The 23,005-nt window shown below is 38.9% G+C and overlaps 2 protein-coding genes and 2 pseudogenes across 9 annotated transcripts in view; 1 reads left to right on the forward strand and 3 right to left on the reverse strand.

The window, feature by feature from the left end:
- Zfp942 (zinc finger protein 942) overlaps nt 1-406 on the reverse strand; it is a 35,544-nt gene extending 35,138 nt beyond the window's left edge. For 3 of the 8 annotated variants that reach the window (XM_030250075.1, XM_030250077.1, XM_030250072.1), the window contains exon 1: nt 159-389. The gene's annotated coding sequence lies outside the window, so the exon portion shown is untranslated. Of the gene's footprint in view, nt 1-158 lie in introns of all 8 variants that reach the window. The other 5 variants (XM_030250078.1, XM_030250074.1, XM_030250076.1 and 2 more) reach the window with 4 other exon arrangements.
- A 55-nt stretch (nt 407-461) lies between these two features.
- Zfp943 (zinc finger prtoein 943) overlaps nt 462-23,005 on the forward strand; it is a 31,808-nt gene continuing 9,264 nt past the window's right edge. Inside the window, exon 1 of the mRNA NM_001025373.2 lies at nt 462-722. The gene's annotated coding sequence lies outside the window, so the exon portion shown is untranslated. The remainder of the gene's footprint in view (nt 723-23,005) is intronic.
- Nucleotides 2,023-2,532, reverse strand: Gm7805 (annotated as a pseudogene).
- Gm7809 (predicted gene 7809) lies at nt 4,072-6,175 on the reverse strand (annotated as a pseudogene).

Genomic DNA, 23,005 nt, shown 5'->3' on the forward strand with positions numbered 1-23,005 from the left:
AAACAAACCACGATACACCCAGTTCATAGGATCTCAAACCTCCTGACAATGATAAAAATCCACAGCAGAATTGTGAGCGCGGCGTCCTTAAGAGCAACTGCAGAAAACAAGCCCCTGCTCCGCTCCAGCCCATTTCCCAGCCCCGCAGCTCCTCTGACCTGCAAGGTTCCAGGGCCGCCGGGCTGCGGTGCCCGCGGCTGCGCGGCTGATGGCTGACTCTCCCAGGTCAGCACAGGAAACCGCATCTGAGGAGAGTTTACGGCCTTCGAAAAGAACCAGGCCAGGGTAAGTCGCCCGCAGTGGGAGTAGAGACAACTTGGCTCCAACAGGTACCTAAGGGGACGCGGTTCCCAGTCTCTGGCCACGATCTTTGGAGCGGCTCCCCTAGCCCCGCCCAGGACACCACGGTTCCGGTCACGTGACAGCGCTAACGCCTTCAGGCCCGCCGCTTTCACTTCCTTAATTACGTTGGTAGAGTCCGTCCAGCTGCGTTCTCTTCTAGGTCGCCAGCTCCAAATGTCCAGGCCAGAATGACGTGAAAAGCCACCATTCCCCTTGCTACCTGTGTAATCCATGTGTACTCGAACTGAGCGCTGGTTTTTCGGCCCCAGTTTCCTCCGGAAACCGGAAAGCTCCTCAGACGCAGTTTCCTGGCTGCGGACCTGGGAGAGTCAGCAGCGCAGCGGCGGGCACCGCAGCCCGGTGGCCCCGGAAGGTCCCAGGTCAGAGGCGCTGCGGGGCTGGGAAACGGGAGGGAGCGGAGCAGCGGGGTGTTTTACGCAGCTGCTTTTATGGATGCCGCTCTCACAGTTCTGTTATCTTACCGTTGTCGGGAAATTGAGATCCTGTGAACTGGGGGTCTATCATGATTTTTTTTTTCATTTATCCTCCAGTTATCAGAATATTCAGTTGTAAAATAACTCATTAAAAATGATAGAGCAGTTGCATTATCTGCTGTTTGCTATTGTGTCAATCACAAAGCATACGGGACGTAAATGTATTCATGTTTCTAACACCCGTGTTTTACTAATTGCTTATTCAAGAGAATACCTTTTACTTCGCTAAATAGAACTTTGTATTTATACTAACCATATGAAGAACCAGTACAGATTCTTTTTTTTTTTGAACGAGAAAATATACTTTATGTTATGCTATGGTTGTGATTGTAAACATTAATATTTACTAAGTAGACTTTAGTGTTGTATGCAGTTTCGGATGTAAATAAAGCATTCAGAAGTGCGTCTTCATATGCTGAGTTCTTATGGTACACCTTAGGGCCAGGCAAGCTCACTATTGCTATGTGAGTGTATCAGACCACTCTATTGTTATGATTAGAAAACCCAGTATAGATTAAAGTTTTAGAAAGCATCTTTTGTACAACTACGATCACTCTCCTGTATCAGAAAAAAGATCTCTGTGGTTGAAGAAAAGCGCTCTGCACCTACATATGTGGCCAAGCTTTTTTTTTTTTTTTTTTTTTTTTTTTTTTTTTTATTGTAGGGTTTGTTATCATCAAGTCCTGTGGTTGTGGACATCCTGTAGGAGTGGGAATGCTTAGACTCTGCTGACAGGGATTTTTGCAGAGATCTCCCTTTGGACAAGTGTAGCAGTCTGGTTTCTATGGGAGACAATAGTTTTCTTGCAGTCTCTCCAGCTTTCTTTTCAGGATTCCTGGGAGAATGACTCTCTTTGTGTCTGAGCTATGTGTGAATGAGACTCACATCTCACATAGTTAAATGAAATCTTTAGATTAAAAGGGACATTTTTATTTCTGATATTTACTCTTTCCTTCACAGTTTCCTTTTTGGAGGCATCATTCATGAATGTATTTATGTATTTATTTATTTACTTTCAACACAGCAAAAGCTTTATTTGTACAATCTTTACTGGACAATTTGGGGCTGTGTTACTGAGTAAACACCTGTCGTCTCAGGCCTGTTACTAAAATGGTAATAGATACAAATCAGACTTACTGGTGACAGTCCTTTTGGTCCTGTCTTATTTATAACAGTTTCTATAGCACTGCAGCCTTCAGTGGTACTGTACCACTCTGGAAAAGATACCTTCAGGCTCCTTTCCATCCCCCAAAGCTGCAGCAAATCCTTCCTGCTGCCTCCTCTTAGCCAAAGCAGCCAAAGATTTAAGCGTCTATGGTTCGTAGATGGCCAGGTCCACAGGTACTTTCCGGTTGAGCTCCACCTGGCACTTCATTAAGTTGACAGTGAATTCGGGGTACTGTAAGCCATGCTCCTGGGAGGCAGCTGTAATTGGATTAATCCAGAGGGTCCTCAAAGTTCTGCTTCTTAAGTCTGTGGGACTTCGTACACGAAGGCTCTGGTCACCGCCCTGACTGCCAGCAGGTAGCAGTGATTCTTCCTTCCCCTAAAATCTTAAAATGTAGAGCATGTTTCAGCACCTCCTATACCTGCCAATAGCGACCAGTGAGGCGGTTCCGCAGCCACAGCCACGTCATAAGGAATACCATGATGGGCTCCCGAATCCTGAGGACGCATCATTTATTTTTGTACCATGAAAAGTTCTGAATGCTTTCTTATGAATCTTTCCCATATGCAGGGGCCCCCTGCCCAGTCAGTGCTACTTACCTGTGAATCTGAGAGCCCTGGATGGTGAAGAGAGGAAAGAGTAGCAAAGGATCCTGTATGTTAGAGGGAATGAGGAACGATTGGGAGGGGCTTCAAGTCCCAGTAGAAAGGGGACATGAGATTGGTTTGGCCAGATTCTATTTCCTTCCAAATAGTTCTGGATATTTGCACCATGAATAACATCAGAATATTCCCATTGTAAGTAGTAGAAGACTATGTAAGAATTAATATACAGAGGCAAATATAATTTAATTTGGTTTTGTATGTGAAGAATGCTGTTTCTTTTCCATTCATATCTTCTTATTATAATTATGTTTGTCAGAACAATGGATGCCTCTTAGTTTTTCTTGATATTAGAGTTTTGGAGCATTTTGTATTTCCTTTAGGTTCTCTTGTCTTTTATGGTTAATTTCTCCATTTCCTAAAACAATGCCAGCTCAATTTTGATAACATTTGATTAATATTTCTGCATAATATTAAACCTATCTATATTACCTTTCCATTGATATCTGCTGTTGTCTGTCTTCTTGTCAACTGTCAATATTTTGCTATAATTTTAATATATTTTGAAATCACCCATGATTTTGATTCTTCTCTAATTTTTTAAAGTCTTAATGGTTTCACATTTCATGAATGTGCTTGGAATAATAGAAATAATTCTCTATTTATATTTCAAAATGTCTGTAGGATTTTGGTATTTCAAATCTTAAAATCATCCTTTTATATTTCTTCACATGATTAAATAAGAACATTCTAGCTGTGACTCAGTATTTGGGTCTTTTTTGGGTCTTTTATGTATACTCTGTCTTCTTTTGATGTCAACATTCAAGATTCTTAATGATAAAATTTTCTAAACTCAGGTCTTTACTAGATTTGAAGACTTTTTTGTTTTTGTTACTGCTATTTATTTATTTATTTATTTATGACGCTTTGTCTATGTAGTCCTGGCAGTTCTGTGACTCTGTAGATAAGGCTTCCATTGTACTTAGAGATCTCCCTTCCCCAGCCTCTCAAGAGCTGGGATAAAAGATTTGAACCACCTGGCCTTCCTGACTTGTTCTGACGTGGACACAGGGGACAATGCTGCATGAAATTTAAGAAGATTGTGTGTCTTCTGCTGTTGTCTGGGTGGTTTTCTAGAGGCCTGCTACTCATTACTGGTTTTTTTATTTTGTGTGCTGTAAAATGTAAGAGAAGGATCAAAATCAGTGGTAGACATTGAGGCTTACCTGTATCACTGTATATTTGTTTCATACAGTTCTGTCATTGCTTGTTTTATATATTTGGAAACTTTTGTGAAATGCATTCCTGTTGATCATATAGTTTTCTGGAAATGTACCATTTGATCATTTGTTAATATTCTTTCTTTTGTAAGTTGATAGATTCTGCTTTTTCTCTTACCTGCCATAATTGTTTTCAATCTTCCTTATAAATTTCCTTGAGTCTTAGCAATTTTTAACTTTTTTAAATTTCTGCAAAAATTTATTTGACCAAAATGTAGAAAAAGTGATACTATTACGTATGATACAATAGCAAGAACGTAAAGAACAGAGTAGATTTTATCAATTGCACAGTTTACTCAAAGTTCATCTCCCTGGTAGTGTTATACTTAATAAATAGGAGTGAGGGGCAGGGGTTCAGATAAGCTAGAAGCAGGGTGACTTTCAGTCAGGACTGTAAACTTGAGTTGGCCCTGCACTGCTGGGGAATGTGGAATGTTTCAATGTGAGGTGTTAACTGAGAAAGGAAAACTACAAAGCCAAAAAAAAAAAAAAAAATGTGCAGCCTACAGAGCACTCCACATCCAGTTCAATCAGGAGGTCTTGGTCTTTTATGAGTGTCATTCCTGAAGGAATTCAAGTCTTGGCAAAGTCAAGCTTCCATTTGTTGTTCCCTGAACAATGGAGATGAAGTTAAGCCAATTTTTTTTTCTATCACTACTTTGCTGCTGGCGAGACCTTTTGTTGCCCAACAGTTGGTATTAGAATGATGCTCAATGTATTGAAGGCTGGTAGCCTTTTTATTATTTGAGGCAGAGTTTCGCTGTGTAGCCCTGGCTGAAAAGGGTTGGACTCTGCCATATTCCCTGCTGAGTATATCATTAGACCACAGCAGAAAAGTCCTGGAATAAGATGCTTGCTCCTCAGAGAATAATTCTGGAGTGAAGGAAAGATGTAACATGGAACAGCATTAAAGCTCAATCAGAAGGCACATGGGCAACAATGATCACCCCAGCATTCTCGCTTGGAATGCTTAAAGACAATCTTTTCTGTACGTGGGAGTGTGGAGCAGACTCAGTATGATCAGGCTAATCTAGTTGTGCTTTATAACTTCCCATAGAAGACTGTTAATTTTTGCTCTGGGTGGAAAATTTCTACATAATTTCTTGTGACAACCCCTAGCCTCACAAAACTTCCCCAACAGCATCCAGCTACGATTGGATACTTGAACCTGTGCTTCAAAGTGTGGAGCTGACTAATTCCCAAGAACCAAATGCCCTCAGCCTTAAGCAACTATACTCAGTGTAAAATTCCCTGCCTATTTTAGGAATAAATGCAATTTAAGAATAAGAATAATCAGAGGAGCTGGTACCATTTGAATGGAAAAGGAAAGAATTAAACATAATTGGTGTTCAAAGCTTGTCTAACAAAATATTTGGTCATGAATTAATTATCTGCTTGGCATTTCCTGCAAGGTGGAGACCTGGTAATAAGCAGAACTTCTTACAAAAGAGGAAGACAGGGCACACTCCCTGGAGTGGAGTTGGTGTTAAAACAGACTTTTCTGGTTTAGTTTATATACAGTTAAGTTCGTTTAGTGTCTGGTCCAGTGTCTGATGTAAGCCCACATTCTCTTCTTTGGCCTGGGCAAGTTTTTCTTCCAGGTCATCGATTGTCTTCTCCAGTTTAGAAACTGTCCTTTCTGCAAACTCAGCTCGGGTCTCAGCCTCCTTCAGCTTGTCAGACAGAAGCTTGATTTCTTCTTCATATTTATCCTCCTTTTCAGAATACTTTTCAGAAGCAGCCTCCAGTGATTTCAGATTGTTAGTTACATACTTGAGCTCTTCTTCCAGGTCACCACACTTTAGTTCAGATACCTCCGCCCGCTCCTCTGCTCTCTTCAGCTCACCCTCCAGGATGACCAACTTATGAGCGACCTCCTCGTACTTGCGGTCGGCCTCCTCAGTGATGTGCTTGGCTTCTTTGAGCTGCATCTCCAGGATCTCCATCTTTTCCTCATCTTTCATGGCTCGGTTCTCTATTACCTTCACGCCTCTCTCACTCTCATCAGCAGCCTTCTCTGCCTCTTCCAGATTCTGCAGGGCTATGGCCAGCTGCTCCTGAGCCAGGTCCAGTTCCTCCTCCAGCAGTTGGATGCAGCGGTTGAGAGCGGCTGCATCTCCTTCAGATTTCTCCCGCCGCTCGTGCTCGCCTTCCAGTTCCGCAATGCAGGCCCTGCGCACTATTCTCTGCATCGTCTGCCTGCTGCTGCAGGGCCTGGATCTTGTGCTTCACTGCCTCCAGTGAGTTGAGGCCGGCCATAGCCCCATCGTTCTGCTGGTCTCTGGCGACCAATTTGTATTCTTTTTAATGTATTTTTTTTTTAAATAAAGTCAGCAGCATTGTAATGGGCAGTGGTGACAGCCTTAGGAGCATTGGTGGCACTCTAGACATGATCAAGTGTAATGAGTAAATTTACACTTTTAATAATAATCTTTCAGGTACCATACAAGCTATTCAAATGATACAAAACTAGTTTTTAGTGTCTTTTCAACTGAGAAGGACCCTATTCAGCATGCTTCTCCTCCTGAGGTGGCTCACTTTGAGCAAGTTTTGCTTTCAGTTTGTTTCTTTTTGTCTACAGTAGCTTTCTCTATCATTTCTGCCAGTTCTAGGCAAAGCAGCTCTATTTCTGGGTTTTTCATGGTAGCAGCTCCTAAATGATACTTTAAAAATTCCAGAGCACTGGCCCGGTTCTGTGGTTCTTCATTTAAGGCTACCAACACTTATGCCACAGTGTCCAGCACCCTGGACCTCCACTAGTACCTCTATAACTACTTGTGCTTCCAGTCTGAAATTGGCCATAGTGACAGCCACAGAGGAGTAGGTGGCTCTGAAGACCTGAACTATTATGCCCCTTTTTATTTTTTTTAAACATCTGAGTAATAAAAATAATCTGTTATGTACTACATTTTCTTTATTCTTCTGTTGATGGTAATCTAGGTTGATTCTAATTCTGGATATTATTAATAAAGCTGCAATCATCATGATTGAGCAAAGGTTTTTGCGTAGGTTGGAGTGTACTTGGGTATATGCCCTAGAGTGGTATGGGTGGATCTTGAAGTAGTTGGATTCCCATCAATTTAAAGAACTGATTTCCTTGGTGGCAGTATGAGATTGCACTCCCTTCAGCATGAGCTGTCACATGTGTTACTGATTTTAGCTATTATAACAAGTATACAATAGGATCTTAAGGTAGTTTTGATTTGCATTTCCTTGAAGGCTAAGGGTGATGAGCATTTTCTATGGGTTTCTTGGCCACTTGAGTTCTCTCCATTTAGAATCCTCTGTCTAGATTTGTAACCCACTTTTAATTTGGATTATTGTTTTTTGTTTTTTTTTCCACATCTAGTTTCTTGAGTTTTTTGTTGTATTTTGGATATTAGTGTTCTCCATTGGAAGTGGAATTGGTAAAATCTTTTCCTATTCTGTAGGCTGCTGATTTGTCCAAGTAATGGTGTCCTTTGCCTTATAGAAGCTTTTCAGTTTCCTGAGGTCCCATTAATTAATGGTTAATCTCAGTTCCTATGCTATTGATGTTTTTTTTTTTCCCTTTCCTTTTCTTGTGATTTTAAGAACATCTTCTGTGACAATATGTTCACTTTTATTCTCTAGTCTATCTTCTGTCAGATTCAATGTCTTTGGTTTTATGTTGAGGTCTTGATCCACTTGCACTTGAGTTTTGTGCTGGGTTATAAGTATGGATCCATTTGAATTCTGCTAGATGCAGACATCCAGTTTGACTAGCACTATTTGTTGAAAATGGTTTAAAAAAATTTCATTTTGTATTTCCAGTTTATTTTTTTTAATCAAAAATCAGGTAGCCACGTGTATTTATGTCTAGGTCTTTAGTTCATTTTTTTATTATCAATGTGGCTGTTTCTCTCCCAATATTTTGAGGTTTTTATACTGTAGTTTTTAAGAAAACTTGAAATTGGGAAAGGTGAGAACTCCAGAAGTTTTTTTCTTATTGTTAATGATTGTTTTAGCAATTTTCCCTTATTTATACAAAATTGAAATTGGCCATTTAAAATCTGTGAAGACTTGTGCTGGGATTTGGATGCCACGTGCCTTGTATCTGTAGATTGCTTTTGGTAGGATGGCCTTTTTCATTTCTTAATCCTCTTGATCCATGAGCATGGGAGATATTTCCATCTTCTAAAATCTTCTTTCATTTTTTTCATAGACTTGAAGTTTTTATTATACATATTATTTGAGGGTATTGTAAAAGGTATTGTTTTCCTGATTTTTCTTTTTTGAATCCATTTGTCATTTGTATATAGGAAGGTTATTGGTGTTTGTGCATTAATTTTGTATTCAGCTTTTTTTGGGAGGAAATTTTTATCAGTTGTAGAAGTTCCCTGGTGGAATTTTTCAGGTCACTTATATATACTGCCATATCATTTATAAGTAAGAATATTTTGACCTTTTCCTCTGTAATCCAATGTGTATCTTCTTTATCTCCTTCAGTTGTCTTATTGCTCTACCTAAGAATTCAAGTATTATATTGAGTAGACACAGAGAGAGTGAAAAGCCTTGTTTCTTCCTGATTTTAATCAATTGCTTTGAGTTTCTCACCATTTAATTTGATCTCAGCTCTAGGCTTGCTGTAATCTGCCTTTAATATATTTAGATATGTCTCTTGTATCTTTATCTCTACAGTACTTTTACAGTGAAATGGTGTTAGATTTTACCAAAAGTGTTTGTGCACATGAGATTGTCATGTCTTTCTTTTTTCAGTTTGTTTTTTATGGTGGATTATATTTATTGATTTTTTTTTTTTTGTATATTAAACTTTCCCCTTAATCTCTGAGACAAAGCCTGCTTGATCATGGTTGATGATGTTCCTGAAGTCTTCTTGAATTTTCTTTTGCAATTATTTCTATGAGTATTTTTGCAAGTATGTTCATAGGGAAAGTGGTGTGTTCCTTTTTAGTTACATCTTTATGTGGTTTGGGTTTTAGGGTAACTGTAGCCTCGTAAAATTAATTCGGTGATGTTCCTTCTGTTTTTGTGGAATAATTTGTGGAATATTAAATTTAACTGTTCTCTGAAAGTCGTAGAATTCTGAGTTAAAACCATCTGGCCCTGATTTTTTTTTTTTTTTAATTTTTTGGTTGGGAGACTTTTAATGACTGCTTCTATTTCAGAAGAAGTTAAGTAAGTTTGATTATCTGATGTCAATTTAACTGTAGGATACAGTACCTGTTGATAAAATTATCCTTTTCCTTTATATATTTAAAATTTGGTGAAGTAGAGGTCTTTATATGTTTTATGATTCTCTGGATTTCATCCATGTCTGTTGTTAAGACCCCATTTTGTGTCTGCTTTTGTTAATTTAGATATTTTCTCTCAGTCTTATAGTAAATTTGGATAAGGGTTTGTGTATCTTGTTGATTTTGTCAAAAAATCAAGTCTTTGTTTCATTGATTCCTTGTATTGTTCTGTTTCTATTCTATTGGTTTCAGCCCTGAGTAAGATTATTTCTTGCTGTCTACTCTTGGGTGTGATTACTTTTTTGTGTGTGAGAATTTTCAGTTGTGCTACTGTGTTGTTAGTATGACATTTGTGCAGGCTTAGTTTGTTTCTTATTTCTGTCTTAACCCATTTGTAGTGATATAGAGTTGTTCACTTTCCATTTGTTTGTTAGTATAGGTATAGGTAAATTCTTTAAGGCTGAGCCAAATACACTGCTTATTTCTCCATCTTAGAAAGCCACAAACTTATCCATAAATCACTGCATTTTCAAAAGGGACTTTCTGTTCTGAATACTAGAGCTCCTTTAGAATGCTTCCCAGAAGACAAAATTGCTCCTGACTTAGTACTACCCCAATATCACTATCTAGTGATGAAATCTACAGCACAGGATGAATTCAGCACTAGGGCTGAATTGGTTAAGAGACCTCTGATATCTTAAGAATTCACTATGAAGCTCTGATATAGGGTTGCAGCATCCTACTAGATCCAGTTTAGGTCTAGGCTCCCAGAGAGCATGTGGGGAGGCTGTGCAGAGAAGCTCCAAAGCAGCCTGGCAGCTGGAGGGAGCACTGTGGAGCCTGCCTGACTCTGAGTAGGAGGGACCAATCTCTGTGGAGGGTTGAGGGATATTATCAGAGCTAGGAGAGTGAGGAGGACAAGAAAGTAATAGGATGGACTCTACAATGTTCATTAAGGAAGAGAAAACTCCTGGCCTGGAAGGATTTAGAGCTACCACATTTCTGGAACCAGGCTGTGATGGGGATCTAAGAGTTCTGCTCTGAAGATCCAGGCCAGAGTGACAGGAAAATCCACCAATCCCTTCCTGACCTGCAGAAGCCACTTGGTCCCTAACCTAGGGCATTTTACCCTGGGCGATTCTTTCTGCAAACCTGAAATCTAGTCAGAGATGCAGTTTCCTGGCTGTGGGCTTGGGAGAGTCAGCAGCACAGCTGAAGGAACTGCAGCATGGCTACCTTGGAACCTCCCACCCAGGTCACAGGAGATGCAAAGCTTGGAAACTGGCCTAACTGTAGCAGGGGTCGATATTCCATAACTGCTCTGAAGGATACAGGTCTCACAATTCTATTTCGGATCCCTTATTGTCAGGAAGTTTGAGACCCTATGAACTGGAGTTTAAAGTGATTTTTTTTTTTAATTTTACTGTTGGTAGAATAGTTTTCTACATTATGTCTTAGGGTATTTGTAGTGTGTGTAGGTTGCACAAGGATTTGTCTTTGCTACAGCACTTATAAAGCTCTAATTCAAATTCATCCTTGCATTTTGACTCACCATTTACCTATGCAAGAGAGGGGCCTTTAGTCAGGGAAATCAGGATCCTCGGGGAGCTTTGTAGATAGTAGTAATAAGAGGAACCAGACTGAATCAGGCTGTGAAGGGTGGGATTATTTGTTTTTGTTTTGTTTTTTCTGGAATTGACTTGTTTTGGACTTTTCCTGTTCTGTTTAGAAATTTAGGCCTAGTCTCCCAAACTGCCAGTTTGCAGCCTATTATGGCATGAGCCTGGCTCTGGCTGACTGAGTCTTCTTATTTCCACTTAGTGCTATAGTTTTCCTCTTACAACTGCTTTCATTGTGTCCCATAAGTTTTGGCATGATGTGTCTTCATTTTCATTAGATTCTAAAAAGCCTTTGTTTCTTTTTATATACCAAGGTGCAATTGAGTAGAGAGTTGTTCGGCTTCAATGTGTATGTGTGCTTTCTGTTGGTTTTGTTGATATTTAAGACCAGCCTTAGTCCATGGTGAACTGATAGGGTGCATGGGTTTATTTCAATCTTCTTGAATGTGTTGAGGCCTGATTTGTGACGATTTTATATATATGTTAGGTATTCTCCTCATTTACATTTCCAATGCTATCCCAAAAGTCCCCCATACCCTCCACCCCACGCCCCTACCCACCCACTCACACTTTTTGGCCCTGGCGTTCCCCTGTATTGGGGCATATAAAGTTTGCAAGTCCAATGGGCCTCTCTTTCCAGTGATGGCCGACTAGGCCATCTTTTGATACATATGCAGCTAGAGTCAAGAGCTCCTGGGTACTGGTTAGTTCATAATGTTGTTCCACCTATAGGGTTGCAGATCCCCTTAGCTCCTTGGGTACTTTCTCTAGCTCCTCCATTGGGGGCCCTGTGATCCATCCAATAGCTGACTATGAGCATCCACTTATGTGTTTGCTAGGCCCCAGCTTAGTCTCACAAGAGACAGCTATATCAGGGTCCTTTCAGCAAAATCTTGCTAGTGTATGCAATGGTGTCAGCGTTTGGAGGCTGATTATGGGATGGATCCCTGGATATGGCAGTCTCTATATGGTCCATCCTTTCCTCTCAGCTCCAAACTGTGTCTCTGTAACTCCTCCCATGGGTGTTTTGTTCCCAATTCTAAGAAGGGGCAAAGTGTCCACACTTTGGTCTTCGTTCTTCTTGAGTTTCATGTGTTTAGCAAATTGTATCTTATATCTTGGGTATTCTAAGTTTCTGGGCTAATATCCACTTATCAGTGAGTACATATTGTGTGAGTTCTTTTGTGATTGGGTTACCTCACTCAGGATGATGCCCTCCAGGTCCATCCATTTGCCAAGGAATTTCATAAATTCATTCTTTTTAATAGCTGAGTAGTACTCCATTGTGTAAATGACCACATTTTCTGTATCCATTCCTCTGTTGAGGGGCATCTGGGTTCTTTCCAGCTTCTGGCTATTATAAATAAGGCTGCTATGAACATAGTGGAGCATGTGTCCTTCTTACCGGTTGGAACATCTTCTGGATATATGCCCAGGAGAGATATTGCGGGATCCTCCGGTAATACTATGTCCAATTTTCTGAGGAACCTCCAGACTGATTTCCAGAGTGGTTATACAAGCTTGCAATCCCACCAACAATGGAGGAGTATTCCTCTTTCTCCACATCCTCCCCAGCATCTGCTGTCACCTGAATTTTTGATCTTAGCCATTCTGACTGGTGTGAGGTAGAATCTCAAGGTTGTTTTGATTTGCATTTCCCTGATGATTAAGGATGTTGAACATTTTTTCAGGTGCTTCTCAGCCATTCGGTATTCCTCAGGTGAGACTTCTTTGTTTAGCTCTGAGCCCCATTTTTTAATGGGGTTATTTGATTTTCTAGAGTCCACCTTCTTGAGTTCTTTATATATATTGGATATTAGTCCCCTATCTGATTTAGGATAGGTAAAGATCCTTTCCCAATTTATTGGTGGCCTTTTTTTCTTATTGACGGTGTCTTTTGCCTTGCAGAAGCTTTGCAATTTTATGAGGTCCCATTTGTCAATCCTCAATCTTACAGCACAAGCCATTGCTGTTCTATTCAGGAATTTTCCCCCTGTACCCATATCTTCTAGGCTTTTCCCTACTTTCTCCTCTATAACTTTCAGTGTCTCTGGTTTTATGTGGAGTTCCTTAATCCACTTAGATTTGACCTTAGTACAAGGAGATAGGAATGGATCAATTCGCATTCTTCTACATGATAACCACCAGTTGTGCCAGCACCATTTGTTGAAAATGCTGTCTTTTTTCCACGGATGGTTTTTGCTCCCTTGTCAAAGATCAAGTGACCATAGGTGTGTGGGTTTATTTCTGGGTCATCAATTATATTCCATTGGTCTACTTGTCTGTCAGTATACCAGTACCATGCAGTTTTTATCACAATTGCTCTGTAGTACAGCTTTAGGTCAGGCATGGTGATTCCAACAGAGGTTCTTTTATACTTGAGAAGAGTTTTTGCTATCCTAGGTTTTTTGTTATTCCAGATGAATTTGAAGATTGCCCTTTCTAATTCGTTGAAGAATTGAGTTAGAATTTTGATGGGGATTGCATTGAATCTGAAGATTGCTTTTGGCAAGATAGCCATTTTTACTATATTGATCCTGCCAATCCATGAGCATGGGAGATCTTTCCATCTTCTGAGAGCTTCTTTAATTTCTTTCTTCAGGGACTTGAAGTTCTTATCATACAGATCATTCACTTCCTTAGTTAGAGTTACTCCAAGGTATTTTAAATTATTTGTGACTATTGAGAAGGGTGTTGTTTCCCTAATTTCTTTCTCAGCCCGTTTATCCTTTGTGTACAGAAATGCCATTGACTTGTTTAAGTTAATTTTATATCCAGCTACTTGATTGAAGCTGTTTATTAGGCTTAGGAGTTCTCTGGTTGAATTTTTAGGGTCACTTATATATACTATCATAGCATCTGCAAAAAGTGATATTTTTCCTTCTTCCTTTCCAATTTGTATCCCCTTGATCTCCTTTTGTTGTCGAATTGCTCTGGCTAATACTTCAAGTACTATGTTGAAAAGGTAGCGAGAAAGTGGGCAGCCTTGTCTAGTTCTGATTTTAGTGGGATTGCTTCCAGCTTCTCTCCATTTACTTTGATGTTGGCTACTGTTTTGCTGTAGATTGCTTTTATCATGTTTAGGTATGGGCCTTGAATTCCTGATCTTTCCAAGACTTTTATCATGAATGGGTGTTGGATTTTGTCAAATGCTTTCTCCGCATCTAACAAGATGATCATGTGGTTTTTGTTTTTGAGTTTGTTTATATACTGGATTACGTTGATGGATTTCCGTATATTAAACCATCCCTGCATCCCTGGGATGAAATCTATTTGGTCACGATGGATGATTGTTTTGATGTGTTCTTGGATTCGGTTAGCGAGAACTTTATTGAGGATTTTTGCATCGATATTCATAAGGGAAATTGGTCTGAATTTCTATATCTTTGTTGGTTCTTTTGTGGTTTAGGTATCAGAGTAATTGTGGCTTCATAGAATGAGATGGGTAGAGTACCTTCTGCTTCTATTTTGTGGAATAGTTTGTTAAGGAATGGAATTAGATCTTCTTTGAAGGTCTGATAGAACTCTGCCCTAAACCCATTTGGTCCTGGGCTTTTTTTTTTTTTTTTTTTTTTTTTTTTTTAATTTGGAGACTATTAATGACTTAAGACTGTGAGCATCCACTTCTCTATTTGCTAGACACTGGTAGAGCCTCAAAGAAGACAGCTATATCTGGCTCCTGTCAACAGGCTCTTGTTGGCGTCTGCCCAATGTCTGGGTTTGGTGGTTGTTTATGGGGTGGATCCCCAAGTGAGGCATTCTCTTGATGGTCATTTGTTCAGGCTCTGCTCCGAACATTGTCTCTGTAACTCCTTCCATGGTATTTTGTTTCCCATTCTCAGAAGGAACAAATTATCCACACTTTGGTCTTCGTCCTTGAGTTTCATGTGTTTTGCAAATTATATCTTGGGTATTTTAAGTTTCTGGGCTAATATCCACTTGTCAGTGAGTGCAAATCATGTGTGTTCTTTTGTGATTGGGTTACCTCACTCAGGATGATATCCTCCAGATACATCCATTTGCCTAATGATTTCATAAATTCATTGTTTTTAATAGCTGAGTAGTACTCCATTATGTAAATGTACCACATTTTCTGTATCCATTCCTCTGTTGCGGGACATCTGGGTTCTGTCCAGCTTTTGGCTATTATAAATAAGGCTGCTATGAACATAGTGGAGCATATGTCTTATTACAAGTTGGAACATCTTCTGGGTATATGCCCAAGAGAGGCATTGCTGGATCTTCTGGTAGTACTATGCCCAATTTTTGGAGGAAACGCCAAACTGATTTCCAGAGCGTTTGTACAGGCTTGCAATCCCACCAGCAGTAGACAAATGTTTCTTTTTCTCCACATCCTCACAGCATATGCTGAAAACTGAATTTTTGATCTTAGCCATTCTGACTGGCGTGAGGTGGAATCTCAGGGTTGTTTTATTTCGCATTTCCCTGATGATTAAAAATGTTGAACATTTTTTCAGGTGCTTCTCAGCCATTCGGTATTCCTCAGTTGAGAATTCTTTCTTTAGCTCTGACCCCATTTTTTAATGGTTTTATTTGATTTTCTGGAAGCCAGCTTCTTGAGTACTTTGTATATATTGGATATTAGTCCCCTATCAGATTTAGGATTGGTCAATATCCTTTCCCAATTTGTTGGTGGCCTTTTTGTCTTATTGACGGTGTCTTTTGCCTTACAGAAGCTTTGCAATTTTGTGAGGTCCCATTTGTTGTTTCTTGATCTTACAGCACAAGCCATTGCTGTTCTGTTCAGGAATTTTTCCCCTGGACAAATTTTCCCCTATATCTTCGAGGCTTTGTCCTCTGTAAGTTTCATGGTTTTATGTAAAGTTCCTTGATCCACTTCAGCCTTGAGCTTTGTACACCAAGATAAGAATGGATCAATTCCCATTCTTCTACATGATAACCGCCAGTTGTGCCAGCACCATTTGTTGAAAATGCTGTCTTTTATTCCACTGGATGGTTTTATCTCCCTTGTCAAAGATCAAGTGACCAGAGGTGTGTGGGTTCATTTCTGGGTCTTCAATTCTATTCCACTGATCTCCCTGTCTGTCGCTGTACCAGTACCATGCAGTTTTTATCATACTTGCTATATAGTATAGCTTGAGATCAGGCATGGTCATTCCCCCAGAGGTTCTTTTATTGTTGAAAATAATTTTTGCTATCCTAGGTTTTTTGTTATTCCAGATGAATTTGCAAATTGCCCTTTCTAACTCTGTAAAAAATTGAGTTGGAATTTTGATGGGGATTGCATTAAATCTGTTCAATGCTTTCGGCAGGATAGCCATTTTTACTATATTAATCCTGCTAATCCATGAGCATGGGAGGTCTTTCCATCTTCTGAGATCTTCTTTGATTTCTCTCTTCAGAGACTTGAAGTTCTTGTCAGAGAGATCATTCACTTCCTTAGTTAGAGTCACACCAAGGTATTTTATATTATTTGTGACTATTGTGAAGGGTGTTGTTTCTCTAATTATTTTCTCAGCCCATTTATCCTTTGTGTAGAGAAGTGGTACTTATTTGTTTGTGTTAATTATATATCCAGCTACTGCACTGAAGCTGTTTATCAGGTTTATTAGTTCTCTGGTGGAATTTTTAGGGTTACTTATATATACTATCATATCATCTGCAAATAGTGATATTTTGACTTCTTCCTTTCTAATTTGTATCCCCTGATCTCCTTTTGTTGTACATTTGCTCTGGCTAGGACTTCAAGTACTATATTGAATAGGTAGGGAGAAAGTGGGCAGCCTTGTATAGTCCCTGATTTTAGTGGGATTGGTTCAAGTTTCTCTCCATGTAGTTTGATGTTGGCTACGTGTTTGCTGTATATTGCTTTTATTATGTTTAGGTATGGGCCTTGAATTCCTTATCTTTCCAAGACTTTTATCAGGAATGGGTGATGAATTTTGTCAAATGCTTTCTCAGCATCTAATGAGAGTATCATGTGTTTTTGTTTTTGACTTTTTTATGTAGTGGATTACATTGCTGGAATTCCATATATTAAACCATCTCAGCATACCTGGGGTGAAGCCTACTTGATCATGATGGATAATCTTTTTGATGTGTTCTTGGATTCGATTTTCGAGGATTTTATTGAGTATTTTTGCATCGATATTCATAAGGGAAATTGGTCTGACGTTCTCTTTCTTTGTTGGATCTTTGTGTGGTTTAGGTATCAGAGTAATTGTGGCTTCACAGAATGAATTTGATAGAGTACATTCTGTTTCTATTTTGTGAAATAGTTTGAGGAGAATTGGAATTAGGTCTTCTTTGAAGGTCTAACAGAACTCTGCACTAGACCCATCTGGTCCAGGACGTTTTTTGGTTAGGATACTATTAATGACTGCTTCTATTTCTTTAGGGGGTATAGGGGTATTTAGGTCGTTAATCTGATCCGGAGTTAACTTTGGTACCTGGTATTTGTCTAGAAAATTGTCCATTTTATCCTGGTTTTCCAGTTTTGTTGAGTATAGCCTTTGGTAATAGGATCTGATGATGTTTTGTATTTCCTCAGGTTCTGTTGTTATGTCTCCCTTTTAACTTCTGATTTTGTTAATTAGGATACTGTCCCTGTGCTCTCTAGTTAGTCTGGTTAAGGGTTTATCTATCTTGTTGATTGTCTCAAAAACAAAAAACAAAAAACAACAACAACAAAAAACAAACCCAGCTTCTGATTTGGTTAATTCTTTGTATAGTTCTTTTAGTTTCTACTTGATTGATTTCAGCCCTGAGTTTGATTATTTCCTACTGTTTACTCCTCTTGGGTGAATTTGCTTCCTTTTGTTTTAGAGCTTTTAGGTGTGCTGGCGAGCTGCTAGTGTGTCCTCTCTCTACTTTCTTTTTGGCAGCACTCAGAGCTATGAGTTTTCCTCTTAAGAATGCTTTCATTGTGTCCCATAAGTTTGGGTATGTTGTGGCTTCTTTTTCATTAAATTCTAAAAGTCTTTAATTTCTTTATTTATTTCTTCTTTGACCAAATTTTCATTTTGTAGAGTGTTGTTCAGCTTCCATGTCAATGTTGGCTTTCTATTATTTATGTTTATATTAAAGATCACCCTTAGTTCGTGGTAATCTGATAGGGTGCATGAGATAATTTCAATATATTTGTATCTGTTGAGACCTGTTTTGTGACCGATATGGTCAGTTTCAGAGAAGGTACCATGAGGTGCTGAGAACAAGGTATATTCTTTTGTTTTAGGGTAAAATGTTCTGTAGATATCTGTTAAATCCATTTGATTCATAACTTCTGTTAGTTTCAATGTGTCTTTGTTTAACTTTTGTTTTGAGTATCTGTCATTGATAAGATTGAGGTGTTAAAGTCTCTCACTATTTTTGTGTGCAGTTAATGTATGCTTTGAGCTTTACTAAAGTTTCTTTAATGAATGTGGATGCCCTTGCATTTGGAGCATAGGTATTCAGAATTGACAGTTCATCCTGGAAGACTTTTCCTTTGATGAGTATGAAGTTTCCCTCCTTGTCTTTTTTGATAACTTTGGGTTGGAAGTCGATTTTATTTGATATTAGAGTGGCTACTCCTGCTTGTTTCTTTGGACCGTTTTTTTTTTTGGAAAATTGTTTTCCAGCCTTTTACTCTGAGATAGTATATATCTTTGTCCCTGAGGTCGGTTTCCTGTATGCACCAAAATGTTGGGTCCTGTTTATGGAGGCAGTCTGTTAGTCTATGTCTTTTTATTGGGTAATTGAGTCAATTGATATTAAGAGATATTAAGGAAAAGTAATTGTTGCTTCTTGTTATTTTTGTTGTTATAGTTGGGATTCTGTTCTAGTGTCTATCTTCTTTTAGGTTTGTTGATGGATTACTTTCTTGGTTTTTCTAGGGTGTCCTTTCCCTCCTTGTGTTAGAGTTTTCCTTTCATTATCCTTTGAAGGGCTGGATTCATTGAAAGATATTGTGTGAATTTGTTTTTTTCATGGAATACTTTGGTTTCTCCATCTATGGTAATTGAGAGTTTTACTGGGTATATTAGCCTGGGCTGGCATTTGTTTTCTCTTAGGGTCTGCATAACATCTGTCCATGATCTTCTGGCTTTCATAGTCTCTGGTGAGAAGTCTGGTGTATTTCTGATAGGTCTGCCTTTATATGTTACTTGACCTTTTTCCCTCACTTCTTTTAATATTCTATCCTTATTTCGTGCATTTGTTGTTCTGATTATTATGTGTCGGGAGAAATTTCTTTTCTGGTCCAGTCTATTTGAAGTTCTGTAGGCTTCTTGTTTGTTCATGGGCATCTCTTTCTTTAGGTTAGGGAAGTTTTCTTTAATTATTTTGTTGAAGATATTTACTGGCCCTTTTGTTGAAAATCTTCATTCTCCAAAATTAACCATATAATCTTCATTCTCATCTATACCTATTATTCTCAGGTTTGGTCTTCTCATTGTGTCCTGGATTTCCTGGATGTTTTGAGTTAGGATCTTTTTGTATTTTGCATTTTCTTTGATTGTTGTGTCCATGTTTTCTATGGCATCTTCTGCACCTGAGAGTCTCTCTTCTATCTTTCGAATTCTGTCTTTCCTAGGATTTTTATCTCCAGAGTTTTCTTCCTTTGTGATTTATTGTTTCTACTTCCATTTTTAGATCCTGGAATGTTTTGTTCAATTCTTTTTCCTGTTTGGTATTGTTTTCCTGTAACTCTTTAAGGGATTTTTGTGTTTCCTCTTTTAGAGCTTCTAGCTGTTTACCTGTGTTTGTATTTCATTCTTAATGTCTTCCATCATCATCATGAGAAGTGACTTTAGATCCATGTCTTGCTTTTCTGGTGTGATGGTGTATCCAGGACTTGCTATGGTGGTAGAGTTTGGTTCTGATGATGCCAAATATCCTTGGTTTCTTTTGCTTCTGTTCTTACCCTTGCCTCTTGCAACCTGCCACCTGATTATCTCAAGTGCTTATTTCCCCCAGTATATCTGATTGGATCCTGTCCTTATAATTCCGGATGATTCAGGACTCTTCAGAGTCCAGCTTTCTCTGTGATCCTGTGATTTTGGGCTCCTGTGAACCTGAGATTCTGGGTGTGTCAGAGTTCTTGGCAGTCAAGCTTCCTCTGAGACTCTGAGATCCTGGTGTGACCAAACTCCTGTTATCCTGGGATCCTGGAATCCTAAGATTCTAGGCGTGTTACAGCGCCTGGAAGTGATGTCTCCTCTGGGGACCGGGCTGTCTGGTATGTTCAAAACCAAGGTATACCAGCACCAATCAGAAGGAACCAAACTGCTGGTCAGGCAGTGCTCCTGTGTCCTTGCTCCTGCTGTCACAGGCCCATCACAATTGGTTTGGAACAGATGTTGTGTTCCACTCACCAGTGATGTTAAGATCCCATGGAGAGTCCCCTGGGGACTGTGGGACCATCTGCTGAATTCACGCCCAAGGTGACCCAGAGCTGGTACCAACTGGAAGGGTGACTATAGAATCCTTAAGTTTATACTAGTCATTATTGAACCCTTTATATAAAGGGCTACAATTAAGACCCTGCAAGTCTTCATGTGTCATAAAAGCTATTTCCAACTAGGAAATAATATAGGCACAAAGCAGACTTACAATCTTTAAAAATATTCTTTGCTGCTCTAAAACCATTATCTCTTAACTAACAGCCATAAACTGGGAATGAACTTTTTATGGTAGATACAAGAACAGAAGATAAAGTATTGACTAAGTCTATCTTCTGTACTTCAGTACTAATGAGACACTAGACAGGTGTTTTATCTGTTAACATAGCGTGTTAACTTAGACCTAAGAATTATAGATTTAAACTCTCGATGAACCTGTGGAGGTAATTGTGAGCCTCAGTACCAGAGGTTTTCCACGGAGATCTCTGGCCAAGCCTGGTTCAAGGGTTCCAGGCCTGGTGCGAGGGTTCCAGGGAAGGCATGCAGGGAGGGGAAGTCACTCCCCCCCCCACTCACCCCCACCCCCGTGTCCTTCAGCTCTACCTCCGTCTCTGCTGTGCCAGACCTATGCTATACTGGGACCAGGCTATCTGTGCACAGTCCACCACCCCACAGGTAATGGCAGATAATGTTTAGTTAGATAACAAGTCTTAATTGAAACTTATATAAACGTCTCCGGTGCAACTTCTTATTCAATTTATGGTTTGAATTTATTTTTGAACTTATTGTTACCATCTAAAAAAAGATGCTTGAAATACCATGTGATCATGTATACAAGAACAAGGAATGATGAGACAGAGCAGAAGAATAGAGGACAGAGAGAACAAAGCAGAGAAAAGCAGATAAATATAACAGGGCTGAGAAGAGAGCAGTGTAAAAGAGAGAAAGGGAGAGAGATAGGTCTTTTCTTAAAGTTAGGCTTTTCCTTAAGATCAAGAAAGAGACAGGTTCCCCCCCCCCAGGCTTTTCCCCCCTTTTTTTTTCTCTCAGAAATAATAAAAATAATAATAAATAGTAAAAGTTAAAAGCTATTTCAAAGTGGTTGTTTATTTCTGCAACAAACTTTAGCTGACAAGAAGTTAATGAAATCCCCAGCCTCAGGACTGGGAAACTTGGAGTACTTCCATGGGGGAAGGGGGCACAAAGAATGTCTTTACTTAATGTTTTGCTGTTTGAGTGTTCATTGCCTGAGGTCTTTGGCTTCTGGCCTCAGAATAACTTAAGAGTCAAGACTGGTAAATGTTATTTTATAGTAAGGTTAAGTAAAGGTTATTTATTATATTAACCTTTAGTTCACAAAACTGAATTTTTCTTCCTCCTCCCCACTGATCCTGTACCACCGATGCTTCTCCAATTGGCTTCATTCCAGGAAGATTACATGAGCAGGGCAGGCTCCTGGCAACCTCCGAAAGTGTAAGGAGCTACAATGAAATGCTTGTCTTTATGAGATTTGTAGTGGTCATAGTGTCTCTTCAATGTAATAGAAACCATAAGTCTAGGTCTTTAATCCACTTGGACTGAAATTTATGCAGGTTGATAGATTTGGATCTATTTGCATTCATCAACAAGGAAGTTCAGTTAGACCAGTACCATTTGTTGAAGATGCTTTCTTTTTTCCATGGTATATTTCTGACTTTTTTTTTTTTTAATCAAAAATCAGGTGTCCATATGTAACTGGAGTTTAGTCTGGGTCGTTCATGTATATAATTATATAACTTAAAAATAATGATATTTTGACTTCTTTCTCTCTAAGTTTTTTTTTCTTGATCTCATTTATTTCTATTCTTACTCTGACTAGAACTTAATTTACTACATTGAATGCACCAGGAGAGAGTGGACAGCCTTGACTTGTTCCTAATTTTAGTAGAATCACTTTGAGTTTCTCTTCACTTAATTTGCTTTTAACTATTAACTTGCTGGAGCTCACCTTAAATATGTTTCAATATGTTCCTTGTGTTCCAAATCTATACATGGATCATGTCAAAGGCGTCTAATGCAATGATAATGAGGATTTTTTTCTTTCAGTTTGTTTATCTGACAGATTACATTGATTTTATGCTTCCTGACTTGATGATATGGACTGAACTTCAGACCTTGTATGCAACCCCAATTGAATGTTGTCCTTTATAAAAGTTGTCTTGATCCTGGTGTCTCTTGACAGCAATGGAAACTCTATAACTACAATATACGTGTAGCAGTACATCAGTCATAGATTCCCTTCTTGATCTTATGATCTTTCCAGTTGTTGACTTTTGGCTGGCTTCCAGTGTCAGCTATGCATTTCTTTTGTGGGCTGACCTCAATTTAAGCCAGAAAGGCTTTTGTTATTTACAAAATAGTTGTGGCACTATTGTGCTGGTCAGCATACTGTGCCCCATGGGTTGGTATTACAACACTAGAGGTTAGCATGTGAGGATAGCCACTGATGATTTTTTTTTTTTTTTTTTGCCCAGCAGTTTACAGAGCACTTTTAGTAGTTTGAATCCTATACTAGCATATCTATAACATTTTTAGACAATGAATGGTCTACTGACTTCTCAACTTATTCTCTAAGAGTGTGTAAAACAAAGCAATATTTTCTTGTATTTTTATATAGCTTATTAAGAGTATTATCAGATTGGAGCTTTCTTGTGGAATGCTTGTAGTTTTTGAATAAAGAATTGTGTTTCCCAAATTATGTAATTTGGGAAAAATGCTTTCCTTCTTATTTGTCACATTGAAAATGTTGTAGGTCTTGCTTGCTCTTTGTAAGCAATGATGCACTGTTACGGGTTATTGTGGAGCAATTACACATCCTTAATTTTCTTCTGAGTATAGTCGAATGATTGTTGGCTACTATCTTGATTATACTGTGGTATGTTCCTT

The sequence above is a fragment of the Mus musculus genome, chromosome 17 (genome assembly GCF_000001635.26).
Source record: "Mus musculus strain C57BL/6J chromosome 17, GRCm38.p6 C57BL/6J".
NCBI lineage: Eukaryota > Metazoa > Chordata > Mammalia > Rodentia > Muridae > Mus > Mus musculus.